General features: G+C 44.0%; 1 protein-coding gene across 5 annotated transcripts in view; it reads left to right on the top strand.

The window, feature by feature from the left end:
* The first annotated feature begins 11,809 nt into the window (after positions 1 to 11,809).
* Positions 11,810 to 18,631, top strand: part of LOC143512535 (cyclin-dependent kinase 16) — a 44,363-nt gene continuing 37,541 nt past the window's right edge. For 2 of the 5 annotated variants that reach the window (XM_077002986.1, XM_077002985.1), the window contains exon 1: positions 11,811 to 12,066. The gene's annotated coding sequence lies outside the window, so the exon portion shown is untranslated. Of the gene's footprint in view, positions 12,067 to 18,631 lie in introns of all 5 variants that reach the window. The other 3 variants (XM_077002989.1, XM_077002987.1, XM_077002988.1) reach the window with 3 other exon arrangements.

Raw genomic sequence — 18,631 nt, 5'->3', positions numbered from 1 at the left:
AGCAGTCTCACTTCTGCTACTTAGATCTGCTCTAAATCTTCAGATAACCTTCAGATGATTTAGAGCAAATAAACATTCCAGTCAACGCAAGATTAAATGAAAGCATTTATGAGCATGTCTAAACCATTTTTTTAGATTATAGATCTCGATTTGTTAATTCACAAGTGGATAAAACAAGACTTTATCATTTGCTTAACGTGGGTGTCGAATGTCAGAGACTGATGAAATAAAACACTTGCATTATGTACGTTGGGGTGGGAGCTGGGGTGTACAAGGCTTTGTTTAAATATATCTGGAGCAACAATCAAAAGCATTAAGCTGAAACAAGTCATCCATGTGTAAGGGTAAGGGTGGCTCTTTAGAAGTTATCAGGAGATATTGACTGAGCGCCCTTGATCTATGGTTCTTTTCAAGGAGGAGGATATGTACCAGTTAGTAAAGGTGGAAAAACATTGCCGGTTTTTATTTCAATAAGAACAAGTGAGAAAACGATTGTCTATTTCAATAGGAAAGGAAAAAAAAAAACATCAGAGCTCTGAATAAAATGAAACGAAATAAATAAAGTCCATCAATGTTCATCTACCCGGGTAGTTTGGTTTTATGTGTCCCACGTGCGGGTGTGCTCAGGGAAATCTCCTTATCTGGAGCCTTTTGATGCAGACAGGGCAGGTAGGTGAGTGGCAAGACGCTCCTCTTCTCTCTACTGTCCGTGCGCGCACTCGGAAGTTCCGTACGGAAAGAAAATCGATCTCTAAAAAAAAACCAACCGGAGTAAAGGAGAAGTAAAAACACAGTAATAATGCTGTCCGGGTCTTTATTTTATTTTTTCTTCTGACTCATGAAATTAAAACATTAAATTAACACATTAAAGCAACTTTCAACACTTCTTCAATGTAAATGTTCCTTTCAGGTTTTGCACCTCGCTCCGTTCCTATAGCAACCTATACGCTATACGCTCTTCATCTATGAATCTCCCTTCCTAACAGTGTACTTACTGCCCCTAGTGGATGGGAACTGAATTTAAAGTACATAAATAACTACACATAGGAAATATAGTGGAAACTGTCAACTGTGGTTAACCGGAAAATTTGAGTGGGTTACATCCTCCCCTCCTTAATCTGCATGTATCCTTGCATGCGCTACACTACACTGAAAGTGTACCCTACACTATATCAGTGGGTAGAGGGGTCAAGTTGCATATGTAAGGGGCATCAACTAGGGTCTGGGAGAAAGCTTGGTCTAAACCAGCTAAGATGGAATACATTACAGTGAGTAGGGGGTTTCCTAGAGTGGGGTACGTAAGTCTTTGGGGGACTACTCGCTCTCGAGCAGATCTTCTCGGTGGCACCTCACTGTCGGGGGCGATTTCTGCGTCTTCTACCTCCGTCCGTCCCAGCACATCTCCACTGGTCCTCCGTGGTGATGCATCTTCTCGTCCACTTCCAGGACTATGATACTCACTGGGATCTATTATAGAAACTTCTGGAACACTTTCAGCTGTTACGGACTCGGATTCAGACAGATTCTGAGACAGACTTGCTTCATCATTCGCAGGCTCAAATGCTGAAGCTTCAGGATCAAGCACAGACTTTTCAGAACTCAAACTAATGTCTGGTTTCTCAGGGCTCGGTTCAACACTTAGCTGAGTGTCACGTTTGGCTGATTGGTCAGTTTCATGTCTTTCAACTTGTGGGATCTGTCTTTCCTGTTCAGCTTGAACATTTGACTCCCTCAACAGTTGATCATAGAGGGTATAATATACCTCTTTGTCCTCGTCAGATTCCTCTTCATCTTCAGGTTGATCGGGTTCAGGAGCAGGAAAGTTGTCAGGTAAGTTTCCATGTTTCTGTTGGAACTTATTTTTTTTAGGTTGTTCGTCGTTGACAGTACATGGGAGGAACCCACATGGCAAAAGTAAATCTCTGTGTAAAACTCTTTCAGGTCCATTTGTGTGCTCAGGGACTACGACATAGACAGGGGAGTCTTGAATTTGCTTGACGACCTTGTAAATGATTTCACTCCACCTATCAGCAATTTTGTGCTTCCCTTTGATGCCAACATTGCGCACAAGGACTCTGTCTCCGGGCAACAGTGTGGACTCTCTCACCTTGCTGTCAAACCTGTGTTTGTTTTGCAAAGCATGTTTCAGACTATTTTCGGTTGCAAGTCGATAGCTCTCTGTTAAACTCTCGGTCAGATTTTTGACATACTCTGTGTGGGATATCTTACTGGGACCTTCTGGGGTAAGTCCAAATGCAATGTCAAGTGGAAGTCTTGGCTGGCGACCAAACATCAACTGGTAAGGAGAGTAGCGTGTGGTGTCGTTTTTTGTGCAGTTATATGCATGTACAAGGGGTTGCACAAAGTCCTTCCACCTAACCTTATCCCCTTCTTCCAGCGTTCCAAGCATCTCTAACAGCGTCCTGTTAAACCGCTCAACAGGATTCCCACGGGGATGGTAAGGGGTTGTCCTCGTCTTTTTGATACCAAGCAATTCACAGAGGTCTTTGATCAAAGCTGATTCAAAGTCACGTCCTTGGTCGCTATGCAACCGTTCAGGAAAACCGTAGTGGATGAAAAAGTTGTTCCAGAGAGCTTTTGCCACAGTCTTTGCCTTTTGGTCAGCTGTAGGAACCGCCACTGCGTACTTAGTGAAATGGTCTGTTATCACTAGGATGTTCTTAGTGCCTCTCCCATCTGGCTCTAATGACAGATAGTCCATGCAGACCAACTGTAAGGGACGACTGGTTTTAATGTTCACAAGGGGAGCACTCCTCTCAGCTTGCGCCTTCCTTCGGATGCATCGCTCACATGTTCGGATCTTCTCGCTCACATCAACAGACATACGTGGCCAATAGAACCTGGCACGGACTAAGTCCAGTGTTCTTTCAATGCCCATATGTCCGACAGCATCATGGAGATTTTCCAGAGCAACTTTTCTGTACTTCACTGGAAGGACAAGTTGATGAGAATGTTCACCCTGGCTCACTCGTCTTCTGTACAGGACATTACTTGAAAAGACGAACTGGTCCATTGCCCTCAGCATCAACTGGACTTCTCTGTCTTCACGGCACTTTGCTCTGTAGGAGAGCCGCTTCCCTTCCTTCACGATGTCAATGACTCTACTGATGGCTGGATCCTGTCCTTGCTCACGGGTCCAATCTTCAAGAGACATCCGTGGCAATGTACAGGATCCAGGTATATTGGTCTGAGAGAACTCCTCGGGGATAGCAGAAACCTCCATCGCCAAACACTCGATTGGGACAGGTGGATGAATGGGGTCTGACCCATTGTCTGGTGCTAAAAAGTGCTGGTGCCTCTGACAAACTGCCTTCACAGCCTCAGATGGGAAATCATTTTCTTTATCTTGAAGGAGGAACTGTGCAAGGAAACGCTGGATACGATTTGCCTCATCATCAGGAGTGGGGTCAAGATGGCAGTGGTTATGAGGATGGGGTCGCCTTGACAAACCATCTGCATCTTGGTTTCTCTTCCCAGCCCTATACTGGATGTTGAAATCAAAACTGGAGAGGGCGGCTAACCAGCGATGGCCTGCAGCGTCGAGCTTGGCAGATGTCAAAACGTATGTCAATGGGTTGTTGTCTGTGATAACAGTGAACTTCGCTCCGTAAAGGTAGTCAAAGAACTTTTTGGTGACGGCCCACTTTAAAGAGAGAAATTCAAGTTTATGTGCAGGGTATCTTTGCTCACAACGGTTCAGCCCTCTGCTCGCATACGCTATTACTCTCAATTTGCCTTCTTGCTCTTGGTATAATGCAGCACCAAGTCCATGAGTGCTTGCATCAGTGTGTACAACGTAGGGTTTTTTCATGTCAGCAAATGCAAGAACTGGAGCTGAGGTGAGTTTCTGAATGAGAGTTTTAAATGCATCTTCACAGACAGGTGTCCATTTCTCATTAAAGGGCTTTTTGTAATCAGCACTCGAGGGGCGATGAGAGCTGCTGTGTGAGGAGACAAGCTTCCTCTTTGGTGGCAGATATCCAGCGGTCAAGTCATTCAGAGGCTTTGCGATTTTGGAGTAGTCTTTTATGAATCTCCGGTAATATCCGGCAAATCCAAGGAATGATTTCAGCTCTTTCATATTGTTAGGCCGGGGCCACGTGGTCAGGGCAGCAATTTTTTGGGGGTCAGTTTCTACTCCATTCTCAGACACAACATGTCCGAGGTACTTCACAGATGTTCTGAAGAATTTACACTTCTCTGGCGAGAGTTTTAGGCCAAATTCCCTCAACCTCTGAAGAGCTCTCAGTAGACGGTCTTCATGCTCCTCAAGCGTCCTAGAGAACACGATGACATCATCGAGAAAAACTAAGACCTCTCTCAGGTTCATTCCACCCATACATTTCTCCATGACTCGCTGAAATGTACTGGGGGCATTAGTGACTCCTTGAGGCATGCGATTGAATTCCCAGAACCCCATTGGTGTCACAAACGCTGTCTTACACTTGTCATCCTCATCCATGTCAACTTGATAGTAGCCCGACTTGAGGTCCATGATTGAGAACCACTTCGACCCGGTGAGGACTGAGAAGGCTTCTTCAATGTTGGGTAAAGCGTATGCGTCTTTGATGGTTTGTCTGTTTAATTTCCTGTAATCTATGCACAATCTGATGTCACCGTTCTTCTTCTTTACCACAACGATTGGAGAGGCGAAAGGGCTCTCGGACTCTCGTATCACACCAACATCTTGAAGTTCCTTCAGGTGTCTCCGAACAGCCTCATAGTCGGAAGGATGGATTGGTCTGGGTCTCTGTTTGAATGGAGTTGGATCTGACAAGCGTATCTTGTGCTTGATTTCAGTTGTGTGACCAAAATCGAGATCATTGAGTGCAAAGACATCTGACACTGAATTGAGTTTCTTTGTGATTCTGTCCTTCCATTCTGCAGACAGAGGAGAGTCACCGAAGTCAAAGGTGAGTTTGCCACCATCAGACACATGCATGGTGTTGCAAGTTGCAGAGGATGAGCCGGGACGTGATGGCTCACTCTGGGTGATTTTTTTGCTCTGCGCAGGTAAGCATGACACAGCCATGGGGAATGAAAGTTTTGCTATGCCATGGCCTCGGGGAAGTCTGATATCATGTGCAGTCTCATTCTTAACTAAGACTGGCAACTTAAAAGAGGGGACTGAGGGACTTGTCATAACGTAGCTACAGAACAGGAGGCCGGCAGGTAGGCTGGACTGAGGGGGTTCAACTAAGAGGGTCGCGTTAGTTGACACAGGGACATGTCTGGCATATCCATTCAAAGCCAACCTTTCTCCAGCAGGAATGATGACACACTTTTTGCTCTGTAACTTCACAGTCCCTACTCGTCCATTCTGCTGGTTCATCTTGAATCTGTTGTACAGAGTCTTTATAAGCGGGGAACAGTTGCCTCTATTGCTTCTGTGTTTCTCATTCTGGGTGGGTGCACAGTTCTCGTAAAGAGTGTCCAAAGTGTTTGTGCCAATTAGCAAGGGGACATGCATGTTGCTTCTGTGATCAGGCACCACAAGTGCAAGGGTGTGGACCTTCACAGGTTTCCCCATGATGTTCTCTGGGAAATCAATGCTAACTTGGATATAACCAGAGTAGGGCACTTCTTGACCACCAGCCCCTTCTATATCTAATAAATCTTGAATGGGGTAAATGGGCAGGCGTGAGAGGTGTGCTGTGTGAAAGGATTTGGAAACTGTGGTGACCTGAGAACCTGAATCTAGGAGGCTATCGCACCGAACACCCTCGATGATGACAGCAGAGGTACACTTTGGCCCTATTAAACCTACTGGAAGAGCACCACCCAGTGGCTGGCTTGGGGAATGGCTTTCACATAATGCAGTCTCTCTTGTTTGGTGTTCTGGGGGACGTTTTGGTTCATGTGGGGGTGCAGTGAGTCCCTCTACTGCAGCCCTGTCAAGTTTAAATGCCCGTACTGAGTTTGCCATTGATCTTGTTTAGCCTTCAGTTCTCTGTATTTCTGGTCCACCAATAGTTTGTTTGTGGGATTTTCACACTGTCTCGCCAAGTGACCATCTCCGCCACACTTGAAACAGAACCAGGGCTTCGGCATGGGCTTTGGAAGTGTCTGATGGGATTGAACTGCAGCTACGGCACTAGCTGGAGGGGCCCCAGTGACTGTAGCCTGGGGATTTTGCCTAGCATGCTTTTGCTTTCTTCGTTCTCGTTTGCTTGTGAGCTGCATTCTTAGTTCAGCAACCTGCTTGCGTAAAACCTCAGTTTCGTTAATGTATGTCTGGAGAACATTGGGGCTCAGGTCATGAGAGAAACATGTTTCTTCCACAAGCTGCATGTTCATGGATCTGGGCTTTGTGCTGCCTAGATGGCGGTGCATACGATCTTGCTTGGCTGCTCTACGGTCTTCTTCCATTCTCACTTCAAGCAGAAATTCGGAAAAATCTGGGGGCATCTTTGTTTTCTGACCTAACTGTAAAGACAGAATAAGAGACTGGTCCCAGCATCCACGTTGGAACTGCCGCAGCACCTGGTTGCTGGCGTCAGCTTTGGCAATACCACCTCTCTTTATGGCTGTAGTAATCAACACCTGCAGCCGCTGCAGGTATTCTGAGGCTCTCTCTCCTGCGTTCTGATGAGTGCTGAGAAATCTTGCAAAAACCTCTTGCCCGTCCTCCACAAGTCCATAAGCCGACTCAAGAAGCTTCACATAATTAGAGGGGGCTGAATGTGGGCCTAGCTGTCTCACTAGATCGGAAGCTGGGGGGAGGAGGCTTTCTATGATTTGACGCCGTTGTATGTCAAGGGGGGTTTTGTCCTGAATCATGAGTTCCACGTGGAGAGACCATGTCTGGAAATCTGCTTCGTTAGCAGGTTTGGGAAGTTTGCCTGAGAAGGGACGAAGGCGCTTGAATCCTTGGTTTGAAACATCAACATTGTTGTTTTTAATTACATGCTCTACTATTATCTTCTGTACATCTGATGGGTTGACGATGTCTTCACTGAATACTCTTCGGGGAATTTGGAATGAATGTCCTGTAGTGTGATTGCTTTTATGGGTGCGTTCAAAGGAATAAAGCTGAGGTGGACATGCACTAATGTGTTTACTATGAACTAGGGGAGTGCTACTGTCATCAGAGCCAGCTTCACTATCAGAGCTGGTATCGCTACCTAACTGAAGGGGTTCGGCCTTGGGGGGTTTCTTAGGGGCAGGAGTCATTCTATTAGCCTTATCTACACGCCACAGTATCTCAGGATTTCTTGGACTGGAAGAGTATTCAACTGCTTCAGACAGTAGATTAGCTGAATCTTCTGATTGAAACTCCACCAGGGCTTTGACGCCATTCTCTTGTCCTGTCATTCTGACACGTAGTACTTTGTTCACCGTTCCATAAGCGGAACAAAATTCTGTAATCTGTTCGTCAGTGTCATGCAATGTAATACCCGTTATATACACAGCATTTCTCAAGTTAACACCATAAGCATTCTCAGTATCCATAGTTACCCAGAAAATGTAAATTCAATTCACTGTTAGACTTTAGAATATTGAAAATGGGAAAAAAGTAGTGCAATGTATCTTATCAGTCAACCGGCAATAAAAATAGTAAAAAAAATAAATAAATATATCCAACCTCCTTGGCTGGCTCGCCAAATTATGTAAGGGTAAGGGTGGCTCTTTAGAAGTTATCAGGAGATATTGACTGAGCGCCCTTGATCTATGGTTCTTTTCAAGGAGGAGGATATGTACCAGTTAGTAAAGGTGGAAAAACATTGCCGGTTTTTATTTCAATAAGAACAAGTGAGAAAACGATTGTCTATTTCAATAGGAAAGGAAAAAAAAAAACATCAGAGCTCTGAATAAAATGAAACGAAATAAATAAAGTCCATCAATGTTCATCTACCCGGGTAGTTTGGTTTTATGTGTCCCACGTGCGGGTGTGCTCAGGGAAATCTCCTTATCTGGAGCCTTTTGATGCAGACAGGGCAGGTAGGTGAGTGGCAAGACGCTCCTCTTCTCTCTACTGTCCGTGCGCGCACTCGGAAGTTCCGTACGGAAAGAAAATCGATCTCTAAAAAAAAACCAACCGGAGTAAAGGAGAAGTAAAAACACAGTAATAATGCTGTCCGGGTCTTTATTTTATTTTTTCTTCTGACTCATGAAATTAAAACATTAAATTAACACATTAAAGCAACTTTCAACACTTCTTCAATGTAAATGTTCCTTTCAGGTTTTGCACCTCGCTCCGTTCCTATAGCAACCTATACGCTATACGCTCTTCATCTATGAATCTCCCTTCCTAACAGTGTACTTACTGCCCCTAGTGGATGGGAACTGAATTTAAAGTACATAAATAACTACACATAGGAAATATAGTGGAAACTGTCAACTGTGGTTAACCGGAAAATTTGAGTGGGTTACACATGCCATTCATCCCTGATGGCATTCAGGCAATGTATACGCTCAGCTAACTTATCAAACTCATTGAGATTTAATGCAGGGATGCATTCTGTAGCAACATATCGGTTAACAACCTGCACAGTGACAATACAGTTATTTGTTATTGTTAATTCCTCAGATTACTCGGACAAAATGCACTTCTAATGGTTTTTCATGTTATGAATTACACTGACACCCAGTGGCCTGGAGGTCTCGGATATTCTGTTATAAACATGGTCACTTCCATGTAGTGGACCTGTTCTGTGAAGCATAAACTTGTTCATTTGAGGAAGCAATTTAAGGCACTTCATCGAAATCACTTCTTAAGTATTAATAAAAGATCAATATATTTAATGCTAATAGAATTCCAGTTCAGATTAATAATTCAGCAGCCTACATGTTTCCTATCAAATTTTTCCTTTGTTTATCGAGGAATGTGTGGAGAATATGTGTTTGGAAGCTAATATTAAGTGTAATAATATTAAGTATGATGAAGGCTGTCATTAATAAAAAGTCAGCTCATGGTATTTTTCCTTTCTGTCATTTTCTTATCTGTAATGTATGTCGTGGTCTCAGCAGACCATTAAACATTTAACTCACTGTGACTTACTCAAGGCATTTTATGTGCGAAGCATTGATTTTTGTATGACACGTAAAAATGGACTTAAAAAAAGTGAATAGCTTTATATAAATTCCCCCACTTGCCCCTCCAGACCGTTTGTTTTCCTTCAAGCTTGAGTCCTTGAAACGTGATGGTCCTGCATAGTATCATAGTATCTTAGCTGTTCTCAGGACTATAACTATGGCCATAGTGCTACTATGCTGTCTGAGTAAACACTTCATCAGTTGGAACATACTCCTGGATCTTTGATGTTTCATCCTGGATTGTAGCTCTGGTGCTCACTAATTATTGCCCCCCCCCCCCTCCTTCTACTTTGTGTACACTCAGAGTGCTGGATTTGGGACGAAACCCAATGTGGGTAGTTTCCTTGTTTTGATGGCAGTGGCCCGTGTCTCCTATGGCCAGCCTGGAATGCCAGCAGGGTATCTGATGACTGGTGGAGTGCAGGTGTTCATCTTGTTCTTCTCATTCACACATCTGCTTTCCATGTGGCCTCTTCATGATTCCCATACTTGAGGCCCTTTTCTTGGGCAAATGTTAGCATAAATGGTTATTTGATCCTGGTCAAGGAGGTGAGGTCTGTTCACAGGTTCAACAACCACGCTGTCGTTGTGTGATGTCTCCTCCCATATACTTCTCCAGTATTGCTCAGGTCTATTCTTACACTGTTATCCTGTCACCAAGAGTACCGAGTGTTGAACTTCTCAGGTGCCATCATCACACCTTTCTGTATGTCTGATAGCTGGCTAACTTCTCTCCGTGTTGTCCTCACCTTGGCCCCCAACCTCCTTCTCCACAGAAGACCAAGCTCCTTGATGTTGTTACATTTACATTTATGGCATTTGGTAGACGCCCTTATCCAGAGCAACTTACTTTTTTTTTTTTTTGTACCCATATGTTTATTAGTTTTCAGGGTTATAACACAACACAGATATACAAAACCGCAGAACACCTGGGAAAAAATAAAGATTGGTATTTACAGAAGATAAATGACAAAAACTGTTTAACCCTTAAGAGAACCTACCCCAGAATCAAACAACCCCCCTCCCGTCCCCTCCAAGCAAAAAAGACAACAGCAACAGAAAAGTAATACAATAAAATAAATAAATGAATAAGCAAAAAATAATAATAATTAAAATTAAAATAAAAAAATAAAAATACAAAAGGTAGAATTCCAGTTACATGTCTATACTGCAGGTCATTGGACAAACAGATACAACACAAATTTTATATTCCCCTCCATGGGGAGAATAGCTAAGAATATCTGGAACGTCATACCGGGAGGAAGTTCTGGTCATAAAGAACCGATAAAAAAGGGTCCCCATGTCTCCTGAAAAGATTGAAGAACCCCAGATTTAAAAGAGCGCATTTTCTCAAGGTAAATGTATCGAATCACCTCATGGAGCCACTGGTTGTGAGTAGGTGGAGAAGATTGCTTCCATTTGAAGAGAATAGTACGTCTGGCAAGCAGTGTGGTAAAAGCCAGGACGCGTCTTTCAGAGGCGAGCATATTAGAGGTTTGCGGAATTCCAAATACAGCTGTCAATGGGTTCTGGGGCAGAGGGGTGTTAAAAACTTGGCCTAGTGTGCAACTTACATTTTTATCTCATTTTTTACACAAGTGAGCAATTGAGGGTTAAGGGCCTTGCTCAGGGGCACCTCAGTCATGGCCTCAGGTCTGGGAATTGAACCCACGATCCTCCGGTCACAAGACCAGTTCCTTAACCGCCAGGCCACGACTGCCCTATGTTGTTCATATTGTAGCCAGGCATCTCAAATATCTTAGTGAGTATCACTGGTTAGTCTAATGGCACATTTCCACTAGGGCCTGCTTGGCGCGGTACGGTTCAATTCGCGACGGTTTAAGTGATGGTCACTGTAGTGATAATCTGTAGTGATGCGATGACATCTTCAGTATTTCAGGTACTTCACAATCACAGGTTATAACAGCAGATGCCACTTGTAGATGTTGAAACCTTACTGTTTCAGTCTAGATGTTGGGTATCAAAGTAGCCATATTTCCCTACATCTTCTGTATATGCTGTCACACCGGGTTGCCTTTGGTAGGATTCCTGTGTTCTCCACTATCTGCTGTACTTGTCCCACTTTTCATCCCTGCTCTCCCAGCGTCTGACACAGACCTGATCCAGGAGACATCCGAGCCATGTGACTCTCGTTTCTAACTCATTGTAAGTGAGGTAGCGTGTAGCGTAAAGGACCTTACCTAAGGGACCACACTGGAGATGACCGTGGTTGGTATTCAATCCCTGACCTCCTGTACCAAAGTCTGTGGTATAACCCATTTTCTATATAAAGACATTTATTAAAGACATTTAATTTAGAGAGACTTGCACACTAATATATAATATATATGGGAGGAGGACAACAATACAAAGAAACCTCTATTCTCATCTTCAAAACATGACATGACTGAAGTAGAATTGAAGCCAAAACCCATGTCTGAAAACACATTCAAGAAAATGAAAAGTGGAAGCTGGGAAAACTAGTGCACTAGTAGGCCTACATTTTACATTTCAGATCCTTGTTCGGTCCAGTAGTATTACTATTATTATAGTGCAGTTCATTACTAAGCTCATGCATTCTTCAACAATTAACTGGAAATGGCTGATACGGGGAAAACTGTGACTGTGGTTCATAGATTCATTCGAGATATTGTTTGGCAGGAGGTGTGTAACCAAAGACCATTTATTTCATGAGGCAGATGAGTAAATAAAGAAATAAAGTGTACCCCCCCCCCCCTCTACGCGCAACTCGCCCCCCTGCGGTGTGTTCCGGGTCGGTTCCGCTCACAGCTCGTTTGGTCCAGGACGGGGACGTGAACACAGGCAGTAATAGGAGCGAGCGCAGCGGCGGAGACTCGTACCCGCTCGGCCCTGCGGGGTGGTTGTGTTATCGGTGTCACACACGTCCGTTTAGTGGTAAGTTCCTGGTTTTTGAAGACGTTGCCGCAGTGAGTCGGGTCGTGTCGGGACGTTGGGACGCTGTGGTCTGGGCCCGCATCCGGATCTCAGGTACGACTGCGGCTACGGGCTAGCGTGCCAACGGGCTAACGGCTACGGGCTAGCGGGCTAACGGATACGGGCTAGCGGGCTAACGGGCTAGCGGGCTAACGGCTACGGGCTAGCGAGCTAACGGCTACGGGCTAGCGGGCTAACGGCTACGGGCTAGCGAGCTAACGGCTACGGGCTAGCGGGCTAACGGCTACGGGCTAGCGGGCTAACGGCTACGGGCTAGCGGCTACACGCTAACCGTGCTACTGTTAGATTATTTACTTGTTTCTGGTTCTCGTGTTGGACTTTATTTGAGTTTATGATACTTTAGACCGGTCTGTTTGTGCAGCTGTAGTTCACGTTATATCAGTTATCGGAGCTCATAGTTTATATCGTAGTTTAAAGTCAGTCAAATGTTGAACAGCGTGATGGTGTGTTGCTGCTTATATGACAGACCTCGTTAGCCCCGTGTACACCAGTACTCCCAGTACACCAATATTCCCAGTGCTCCAGTACTCCCAGTGCTCCAGTACTCCCAGTACTCGTGTACACCAGTACTCCCAGTACACCAATATTCCCAGTGCTCCAGTACTCCCAGTGCTCCAGTACTCCCAGTACTCCAGTACTCCCAGTACTCCAGTACTCCCAGTGCTCCAGTACTCCCAGTGCTCCAGTACTCCCAGTGCTCCAGTACTCCCAGTACTCCCAGTGCTCCAGTACTCCCAGTGCTCCGCTGGCCCTGCTTGTGCTACATTGGGCTTGTAAGCGGTTCTGCTGCTACGCTAACTTTAGTCATCAACCCACCAGCGGAGTGAGACCAGGTGGGACCCGAACACCGTCGGTCCAGTCTGTCCGGCAACACCCGAACACCGTCGGTCCAGTCTGTCCAGCAACACCCGAACACCGTCGGTCCAGCTGTGCTGCACATTGGAACCGTTAGTAGTGAGTTAGCGAGCGGGATAAAGTGTTAGAGTCGTGTGGGCAGCTCGTGTGTGTTGAACCTGCCTGACCACCAGCAGCATTAGCTCACTCACTCCATTACTCACTCTCCTTTCTGCTCTTAGTGTGGCAAAGCAACTTAGTGTTATTTATGAATGCAAGCCATAGTAAATATTACATAAAATCTGTCCCTGTTTCATTGCACCTAAATGCTGCTCTGCACAGACAAAGTAAAAGGTGCTGACTCATTGCCAATTTAAATTACCTTTAACATAGGAAACATATGTAAGTATATAAGTATCTTATGCCCGAGCTGTATCGAGTGGCTTGATTCTAATTCCTAACATGAAGGAGGCATCTCAAACAATTCTAGCCCCTTTTGAGACTATACAATCTTTTTAAAGGTCAGCTGTCCAGGCAACCCACGTTGAACAACATTAACAAAACGTGGTAACAATATCCCCAAAGGTGGGGTATTCTGCCCTGACTGAGCATTGTAGGTGACACCCATATAACCACATTGGTGTTATTGGTGGTGTCAAGCTTGCTTGCCTGGTGGGGTAGTGGCAGATTGTGTTGGTGAGACAGGAGTAGAGAGTCCGCAGTTAGAACATTATCTTTCCTGGTGTATTATAATGTTGTCCTATCACAGTCTAGGCTTGGCAACCCCCTCACACCACTCTGCAGGGCCTGATCTACAAACGGCTTCTCCTTGTGTGTCGGTGAACTGACTCTAAGCATTAATGCACGTCTTCCAGGTACAGGCACTCCAGTTTTTGACCAGTACCTGGTTCTGAGTTTCAGCCTGGTGGGGTGCAGAGCTCTTGAAGTCCCACAGCAGCAGAGTTAGGCCGCAGTGCCAGGTGTCCTCATGTTAAGTGATGTGGATTGACAGCTGGGTCATTAATCTGACATTAAACCATGCCATGAATCCCCTGTAAGTCTGTAGAGCAAGTCAAGGTAGAACTATTTAACTGTCAGTCCAATACTCAGGCCAACAGAATATTGCTCTTACAGGACACAAAAGAACAGTCAAGACATTAATAACATTTAGGGCAACACTGACCAGTACCTAGCGCTGCGTTAAGTGAGTGGATGTGTGAGTGGTGTATTTAAGTTAAAAGGCACTTATAGCATATATGAACACAGCTGTTACTGAGGCAGCAGTCACTGCAACAATACGAGAATACGACATTTGTTAAATTGAATATGGCATTTGTTAAATTGCAGATGTTATTAAGAACATTGTGAGATTATATTAAATATAGTATTCTGAAGAATTAACTTAGGATATGTGCCTAAAAAGTGATTGTGTGTGTGTGTGTCTCAGAGAGAGTGTGTAAGAGTGGGTGTGTGTTAGGTCAGTGTCTGGGAGTTGAGCAGTCTGATGGCTAAGGGCCCGAGTGCTTTGCTACCTTTTCCCAGTGAAGCAGCAGCTCAGTCAGTGATGTACAGTCAGGACGCTGCCCTTCTTCTCCCGTTAAAGAACATGGTGTGGTGGTGGTGGAGGAGGTGGGACGTCCTCAACTTCTTCAGGAAAAATCACCGTTGGACTTTATTGGCTATGGAGTTGATGTTTGGGGCCCAAGTGAGGGTCTCTGCTAGATGATCAACAAGGAACCTGTTGTTTATAATCATTTCCACAGACATCTGAACATTAATGTTAAGAAGAAAGTATCACACAATATGGTTCTGCACTGACATATCATATATTTAATTTTGTCCACATTCACAGACGGGTTATTGACATTGCTAGTTGCTGCACCTTGTCTCTGTAGGTTTTCTTGTTGTTCCTTTTGATGAGACCAACCATGGCACTACACCCTCCAACCACAGGATTTTGTTGTGCACCATCAGGCTGTTCAACTGGTAGCAGTACTCTTTCTTTGCCACTCCAAAATGGCTGCCGTCTCCACAGGCTGCCACCCTGAAGCCAGCATCCGAGATCTGCCATTTCTGGATCAGTCTCATTTGTACTCCACCATTCCTTTGAATCAATATTGGAGGGGCTGTGTGTCCCTCCACATAAACACATAACACATAAAGCCTTGGTTGAAGTTTAAGCACTCATGGCCAGGGAGCGTAGACTCACCTGTTTGTTGAGTACTTAAAAGAGCACCAACACTGCAGATAGCACTTGTCCTTGTTCTTTAAATTGTATGTTTATCTGTCTGTGGTCATTTGCGCTTCTAGGTATCAGTTTTTATTCCTGTTGTTTGAGTCTATGATTATTTGGAATACTAGTAATGGCATTGATTCCTGTAGTTTAGTAGTAATCTGGCTCAGGGGTAACATGAATTCTGACCCATTTATGCTACTATGTAGGATGAGTTCTGTGAACAGGTGCAAAGCACTTTGTAAGTCATTTTGGATCAGAACATCTGCTAAATGCCATAAATGTAAATGTGAGTCACAACTAAGTTGCTTTAGATAAAAGCAGACATGTGAACAAGTCACTAAGTTGCAAGTAACGAGTAAGTCTCAAGTCTTCGCAATCAAGTCTCGAGTCAAGTCCCAAGTCAATACAAGCGAGTCTCGAGTCAAGTCCCAAGTCTTAAACTTCAAGTCCTAGTCATGTCACCAGATGTATTTCAATATTTAACACAATTGATGCAGTTGATTAACAGTATATAAAGTTAGTCAGACTAACGTTAGGCATTTGAGTGTTTCCGTTTGCTTGAGTGAGATGTCGTCGCAATTGTCGTCGTCACCTAAACCCCCCCCCCCCCCCCCCCCGAGTCAAGTCACAAGTCATCAGTTTAGTGACTCGAGTCGGCCTCGAGTCCAAGTCATGTGACTCGAGTCCACATATCTGGATAAAAGTGTCTGCTAAATGTACAGAAACATGATGCTTCACTTGCGTTAAAAGCAGGTGGTTCCTCTGCCTTCAGGAGGTGTTAGTTCTTGTGTTGTCTCTGGCGCACTGAAGGTCAGGCAGACTGTTGTATTAGCATGAATGAGGCTTGAACAGAGGCCCTGCTATACCCATTTTTAGTGAATGCAGATTAATAATGAATACAAAGTGTTATAAATAAGTAAAATAGATTATGAATGATAATGTAAAAAGATCAATATTATTTCCTCTGATCACAATCACTTGGACATTAAGTAAAACTAATTAAAATAAAAACCAAAACAAAGTCTTACAAAAACTGTGTGTCTCTTACTACAAAACACTGGTTAACTGATGGGTCATCCTAAAGAAAAAATATAAACATAAAATATACAGTAACAATACCCCCCCCAACACACCTCAAAACCCGCAACGCAGCATAGCATAGTGCCCCTACTGCTCCAACACAACTGAGTCTCTGACAATAGCAGAGGACTTTTATCTACAGACAGGATTTAGCTTCTTGGGCTACTGCACAACAGTGTTGGAAGAGGATGTGTGTCCTACGTGGATATGAAGGGCTCGTTCTAAACGAACAAAAACACAACAGCTTGTACTTACAGATGATTTATACACTAATTAAAATTAAAACACGGTTTTTTCATATTATGTTCCATTTCCGCTAATAGAGCACTCCTAAATCTTACACATTGCTCATGTAACATATTAATCACACCCTCAAGGATATAACTGCCATAAGTAGCACATAGCACTGTTCCACACCCTGGTATAGATCACAGACAAAATAAATTTACCTCACTCAATAGGTAAAACACCACAAGATAAAATCCCTGGAAACCACAGTCAGCAGAGGGCTTTGTACTTAATAATGGATTCAACATACTAACAAGAACACCAGAATTTATAAATACCAGAATGTCATCATAAATGACATACATGAAGACTCAGTAGTTGAAATGTATACTTCAGTAATACTCAGTAATACTCTTATTACAGATTAATTGGTTTTCTTTACCATTTACCACTAGTATGCACCTACAGCAATTACAGTTCTTGGTATGCCAAATAGATGTTTAGGGTGGTGCTGAAGATGAGTTGATGGAGCAGCGTTGGAGGTGGTGGATGCAGGAGAGGACAGGACAGCAGGGTCCCCTGTCATTGTGGAAAGTTGAATGCAGTGGCCTTAATGCAGTGTGAGCAGTTTAACCATATGTCCCCCTGTGCTACTCTATTTGGTCAGAAGAACGGCCCATGGACTCAGCCACATTAGAACTTTCTTGGCCTTTTGCTTGTAGGTCTTAATCGGTCTCTCACCTACAGCTCCCACAACCACTCTATGCATTTCTGCTCTATCTATAAATTCAGAGTTTTTTACAATTTAAACACATACAACTCATTTTGCCTCCTACAGTCTGCAAGGATCCATCATCAGAAGCCTTGCAAGGAAAACAGCTCAGGTATTTTTATCGCCATTCCAGTCAGCAGTTCATGAGGACTCGGACCTGCTTAACGTACATACATTAATGCAGTTGGCAGAGCATGTAGCTACATCATTCCTGTCTCTGCCATCACTTTGAGCAATTTCTGCTTAATTGTCTGATTCAGTCTCTCCACTGCTTCTCCACTCTTAAGTGCTAAGAACCATGAGTGTTTCAACCCAGCTTTAAGGCTGTGGATTTACATAATGCCATTGTCACTAGCTTTCTACGCACTCCCCGCCTAGGAATAGCCCCTTAAACGCAGCACTTTCACACTGACATTACATCATTTCCTCCAAGGAAGACATTTAAGGTTTTTCTATTTTCGTTGTCGTGCAGATTGTGCACTTTTTACAAAATCGGTCAATGACTGTATAAAATCCTGGTGCATACCAAAATGCTTAACATACCCCTCCTTTGAAACGAAGTCTACACTCTGTGTCCGAGCCAGATAAGGAAGCACTTTTTGGTAGGGCTGGACTCCCAATTTTAGTGATGCACAAGTCGTCAGATCTTTGGAACGAGTCCATTTGCACTGATGTAGTTCTGAAACTGGAACATCGTGAGTTGAACACATCAGTTAAAGAGGAAAGAGAAGTGAACATCTCAGTGGTCAACATTTAAACAATGGGGACAGTTAGAGATTGTGCAGAATAAATGCTTGGCAAAGTGATCAGCTGTGAAACTGCCTTCAGAGACAGAGTCTGTGGTTGAAGAGTGGCTGTGACAGGACTGCAGAAAAGAGACCAGATAATAGGTGAGCATATGTGATAGACAATCTACACCAGGTAGTATGTACCTACCAAAAAGTACCAGTAATATGTATTGAAAAAGCATAATTGCTTTCTCAATACATTGATTGGTCTTGCAGGTTCTGATCTAAGCAAAATGCTCAGCTGCAAATAACAAGAAGAATTCCACCAGATCGTTAGTAGAAACGATCACGTACAGCGTAGGAGTGATCTGCACGGCTCAGATTAGCCATCAACAAAAAGTGCAGTAAGAGTTTGGGTCATGTGTGCCAGTTTAGGTTTCTGTTATGTAATTGGAGTAACTCCAGTGGATGCAGAAACAGTTCACCTAAAGTAGCCAAGATGCCTACATGTAGACTGAAACGACTTAAACTAACCATAATGTAGTAAAGCATGGCCTGTTTAATATTGAGTGTTTGTTCTCCCAAGACCTTCAGAACTGTCGGTTCATTGTGTCATAGATTAAGGTGCTGGAAACACGCCTCAGATTTCGTCCATATTGACACGATATCTGCAGTCCCTGCATGGTGCTATGTCACCTGCACATCACTAAATGGGCTCTA

Source organism: Brachyhypopomus gauderio, chromosome 4 (genome assembly GCF_052324685.1).
Source record: "Brachyhypopomus gauderio isolate BG-103 chromosome 4, BGAUD_0.2, whole genome shotgun sequence".
Lineage (NCBI taxonomy): Eukaryota > Metazoa > Chordata > Actinopteri > Gymnotiformes > Hypopomidae > Brachyhypopomus > Brachyhypopomus gauderio.
Note: the sequence above shows the minus strand (reverse complement) of the source record. Positions and strands in the feature narration are given on the sequence as shown.